We start from the raw sequence: 6,221 nt of genomic DNA on the forward strand, positions 1-6,221 counted from the left end.
TACTCTGAAGAGATAAAGTGGGTTACCACATTCTAATAAAGGGGACAATACATCAAGAAGATATGACAATTTAAAATATGTGTGTGACAGATTCTGATGCACCCATTTTCATTTTAAAAAGTACTAAAAATAAAGGGACATATAAAAACAAATATGGTAATTGTGGGAGATTTTAATATCACACACTCATCGATAGAGTGTGAATACAAAAAAACACAGAAAAACTTCAGAAATAAACTGGAGCATAAATCATGTCAACATCCTTGTCTTATTTCCAACTTTAGAGGAAATGATTTTAGTGAACAAACAACAAATACTAACAAGAATGTAGGGAAAATATAATCTTTATACACTGTAGGTGGGAATACAAATTGGTGCAACCTCTGTGGAAATCAGTATAGAGGTTCATCAAAAATGTAAAAGTAGACCTGCCTTATAACCCTGCTATACCATCCTTGGATATATATCCAAAGGAGTGTAAATCAACATAAAATAGAGATACCTGCATGCCTATATTTATTGAAACACTATTCATAAGAACAAAGCTGTGGAATCAACCTAGGAGCCCAACTACCAATGAATTCATAAAGAAAATGTGGTATATATGTATACATAATAAGGAATTATTTAGCCATAAAAAAGAAAATTACATTGTGGAAAAATGGGTGGAACTGGGAATCAACATATTGAGTTAAATATGCCAAACTCAAAAAGTCAAATATCAGAGGTTTTCACTCCTGTGTAGAATATGAATCTAAAATGTTGATGGTTATAGTGATGATAAACAGAATGCTACATGAGTGCAAAAAGAAACTGTCACAGGAATCAGTGGGAGAGGGAAGGAGAAAGGAGAGGGTAATGGGGGTGAAGAGGTGCAAAGTATTATATATATATATATATATATATATATATACATATATATATGCATACATATATTCATATGTATGCCAATAGCATAATGAAATCCACCAAACAGTTTGAAAATGTGGGGAGAAGGGAAGATGGTTAAAAGAATTTAAGAGAGAGGTTTAATTTGTTCAAATTACACCATATGCACCTATAAAATTTGTGCAATGAAATTCCCTTGTGTATTAATGATTTCTAAAAATAATATCATGGAGGGGGTGAACTTATTCATATACATAGAATTATCACAGTGAATTCCCCTTATATTATTACTATATGATAAATATTGTATCTTATCAGATCATAATAGAATAAAACTAGAAATCAATAACAAGAGAAAACACAGAAAATAAACACATGGAGATGGAATAATATACTTCTGAATGATAAGTTGTTTACTGACAGTATTGGGGAGGAAATTAAAACACTTCCTAAGATCAAGTGAAAATGAAGCCTCCACTTAACATAATCATAAATACCACAAAGGCAATTCATTTTTTCTTTTCTTCTCTTCTTTCCTTCCTTCTCTCTTTCTTCCTCTCCCCCTCTCTGCCCCTTCTCTCGCAGTACTGATGTTTGAATACAGGGTCTTGTGCTTGTTATACAAGTGCTGTACTATGTAAGCCATGACTCCAGAATAGAAAGTTCAGTTCTAAGGTGAAAGTTTGTACTAATGAATACCTATGTTAGAGTCAAAGATGGCCTGGTGCCAATGGCTCACGCCTATAATCTTAGCTACACAGGAGGCAGAGGTGAAGAGGATTACAGTTTGAAACCAGCTTAAGCAAGTAGTTAGCAATACTCTACCTAGAAAATACCCAACACAAAAAAGGGCTAACAGAGTGCTTCAAGTGGTAGAGCACCTGCCTAGCAAGCATGAAATTCTGGTATTACCATGAAAAAAGAGTCAAAGATATCTCAAAAATATAATCTAATGATGCATCCCAAGGTCTTAGACAAGCATGAACCAGGCCAATCCCAAAATTCATATAAGGAAAGAAATAATAAAGACTAGATCTGAAATTAGTAAAACAGAGAGCAGAAAATTACAAAGGGATTGATGAAACAAAGAGTTGTTCTTAGAAAAGATAAGCAAAATTGCAAAATCTTTAGTAAAAGAAACCAAAAATTAAGACAAAAACAAATAAAAAAACTAGAGATGGAAAGGTGAAAATGTAATATGTAACACTGAAAGCCAAAGGATTGTTAAGGCAGTTTTTGAAAAACCATACTGCAATGAAATGGAAAATATAGAACAAATGGAAAAATTTCTAGACATATATAACCAACAAAAATTGAATCAAGAGGAATAAAAAACTGAAACAGATATATAATGAGCAATAATATTAGAGCAGTAAAAATGAGTCTCTCACCAGAGAAAGCTCAAGGATGAGTGGATGCACTGTTGAAATCTATGAGAACTTTAAAGAAATAACACCAATGTTCCTCAGCCTGTTTCTTAAAATATGAAGGGATTTAATGCTTCTAAATACATTCTACAAAGCCATTATTTCCCTGATACCAAAACTGGATAAGTACACAACAAAGAAAGAAAAGCACAAACCAATTTATTGATGAATATAGATTTAAAAATTCATCACTAAAATCCTTGCTAGTGAAATAAAAAAGCTCATTTAAAAGATCATACACCATATCAAGTTGGTTTCATGCCAGTAATGTAGGGATGTTTCAACATGCACAAGTCAATAAATAGAGTGTAGTCGATACATAGAATTGAAGAAAAAAAATCACATGACCATTTAAATAGAAGCAGTAAATGCCTGTGACCACCTTCAGCATCCCCTCAACATCAAAGCTCTGAATAAGCTAGGAATCATACCTCAACAAAGTAAAAGCTATATATATGATAAACCAATACCAAACATCAGACTGAATGGGAATAAACAAAGGAGTGCCTCTGAAATTAGGATTGAGACAAGAATGTCCCCTCTTACCACTCTGATTTAATACATTATTTGAAATCTTACCCAGAGTGATGAGGAAACAGAAAGAAATAAAAGATATATAAATAGGAAAGGAAGAAATAAAATATCTCCTATTTGCATATGATATGTTCCAATATAACCATAAAGACTCCACCAGAACATTGTGAAATCTAATACTTTGATCTAAGTAGCAGGATACAAAATTGATATACAAAAATCAGTAGCTTTTCTTTACGCCAGTAACAATCTGACTAACAAAGAAATCGTGAAAACAATCCCATTCACAATAGCATCAAAAACACCTAGGTATAGATTTTCTGGGTTTTTTTGTTTCTGTTTCTGTTTTTGTTTTTTGGTGGTAGTAGGGTTATGAACTCAGGGCCTCACACTTGCAAGGTAAGCACTCTAATACTTGAACCATTCTGCTAGTCCTTTTTTGAGCTGGATATTTTCAAAATAGGGCCTTGGGAACTATTTGCCTAGGCTGGCTTTGAACCATAATCCTCCTGCTCTCTGCCTCCCAAGTAGCTAGGATTGCAAGAATGCAACAGGTACCCAGCTGTCCATCACAGTCTTTAGCACTGTGCTTGGGGACTGGTTATAGAGAAGCTATAAGAGCCCAATACATGCTGAGGGTCACTGGCAGTCTCCCTTCTGCTTCTGTCCATCCCACCATCATAACCTCACCACATCCTGACTATAGGAAAGAGAATAAGGCACTAGTTTGCATGTAGTACTCTGTGGTTTGATTTGAGGACTACTTGCTTATTAATGCTTTATACTTTTGGACTGTTTTTCTTTTTTAAAATTCTTTTTTTTGAAATGTAATAAACCATATACACTTTGAAACCCAAGACCACTGATTATTTCTGGGAGGCTGTAAGGACCTGAAGCTGAGCTTCCTAAGGGCTTGAATGTCCCCTAGTGCTTTCTGGTGGCCACAGCCTCTCAGGGGACCTCCTAAGAGTAGAAGATAACACCCCATTCTCAGGATCAGTCTCATATCTTCCCCTTCTGCAGTGAAGTTCAAGTAGGCCAAAAGGAGCTTCTCACTGTGCACAGTACTTTCTGATCTCTACTCTCATTGCCATATTTACTCTAACTCATTTACCCACACAACTTTCTCCCCTAATAGTCTTCCTGGCATGGGGGAGTGGGGGTTGCAAACCAGGTCCCAAACATGTACTTTTTGGAAACGGTGCAGTGCCATCACTTGATATGTATCTGAAGTGCGCATACCATTGACTGCTGATTTAGCACATTATTGTTCAACAAACATTTTTAGGTGCTGATCTTACAGTGAAGGGATTCTAATTACATGCAATGCCCTTATTTTTGGTCTTCCCATGTACCAATAGGTCCTTCTATATCTCAAGTGTAAACTTAATCAAAGATATCTGCAATGAAAACTCTATAACACTGAAGAAATAAAACCAAGAAGACACTAAAATTTGTAAAGATCTCCTCTGTTCATGGATTGGCAGAATTAACATTGAAGAAATGGCCATATTACCAAAGACAATATGCAGAGTCAATGCAATCCCCATCAAAGCTCCAACGACGTTCCTCACAGAAATGAACAAAAAGTAATCCTAAAATTCGTTTCAAAGCGTAAAGGGTTCCAACTATCCAAAGCAGCCTGAGCAAAAAGATCAATGCCTGGGAGATCACAATACTTGATTTTAAACTATACTACAGAGCACCAGTAACAAAAACAGCATGTTTTGGGCAAAAATAAAATAAACTCAGATATGTAGACTCATGGAACAGAAGTCCAAGAAATAAATTGACATAGCTACAGCCATCTGATTATTGAGAATGGCACCAAAAGCATACATTGGAGAAGTACAGTCTTTTTAGCAAGTGGTGCTGAGAAAACTGTATATTGACATGTAGAAGAATAAAACAATATCCCTATCTCTGACCCTGTAGAAAAATCAACTCAAAATGGATAGAAACGTAATATAAATCCTGGAACTTTTCAACTACTAGAGGAAAACATAGGAGAAACAAAGGTATAGGCATATGTAATGGGATTTTGAATAAGACTATAAGAGCTCAAGGAATAATAGCAAGAATTTACAATGGTATTACAACAAATTAAAAAGCTCCTGCACAGCAAAAAAAAAAAAAAAAAAAACAATGAACAGAGTGACAAGATAGTATGCAGAATGTGAGAAAACATTTGCCAACTACTTATATGACAGGGGATTAATAATTAATATACAGAATATATAAAGAACTCATAAATTAAACACCAAAAGAGTGAACAATCCAGTCACTAAGTGGGTAAAAGCCCTGAACAGACAGTTCTCAAAATAAAATATAAAAATCACCAATAAATACATGAAAATGGTTGCAATGTTTAGTTATCAGGAAAATGCAAACCAAAACTTGATGAGGGTTCATTATGTAGCTCAGTGATAGAATCTGTCTAGCAGGGAAAAGGCCCTGGATTCAATCCTTAACACTGCAAAAAGGAAAGGAAAAGAAAAATTATTTTTTGATTCTATCTCACCCCAGTCAGAATGGCTATCATCAAGAAACAAGAATAGCAAAAATATATGTTGGTCAGGATGCACAAAAGGAACCTTGTTAGTGAGAACATAAATTGGTACACCATTTATGGAAATCAGTTTACAGATACCCCAAAATTAAAACTAGAACTGCCATATGTTCTAGCTATATCAGATCTTCATATATATCCAAATGAAAGTCAGGTTACTATAGAGATATCCATACAACCATGTTTGTCATTTCACTATTTGAAATAATAAAGAGATAAAATAATCCTAAGTGCCAATAAATGGATGAATGAATAAAGAAAATGCAGCAATATACATAATTCATTCACAAACAAGAATATAATTATGTCATTTGTAGGAAAATCAAAAGTGTAGGTCATCATATTAATAGAAATAAGCCAGACTAGCAATGACATCATTGCATATTTTCTCTCATGTGTGGAATTGAGGGGAAAAGCATGGACATGAAAGTTAAATGCAGACTTGAGGACATGAAAGGCATTATGAAGGAGGTCTGGGGATAAGACATGGCAACACAGCGGGTGAATATGATCAAAGTGGGTTACATGTAAGTATATAAATGTCACACTGAAGCCCATTATTTGTACAATTATTATATGCTAATATAAATTATAAAGTAAAATGTAATCTTCATGTTTATAAGTTAAGAATGAATAATGAGCATCATAAACAAAAACTTGGCTTCAAAATGAGTAAAATAAAAACTAAGTATTATAAGAAATAATTGGAAATCACTAAATCATAATAAGATGTCCTCAGGACAATGACATCAAATGTAGTCTCTGGACCTGCCCTGGTGCCAAATGGAAATCCGAATGCCCTA

This window comes from Castor canadensis, chromosome X (genome assembly GCF_047511655.1).
Source record: "Castor canadensis chromosome X, mCasCan1.hap1v2, whole genome shotgun sequence".
Taxonomy (NCBI): domain Eukaryota; kingdom Metazoa; phylum Chordata; class Mammalia; order Rodentia; family Castoridae; genus Castor; species Castor canadensis.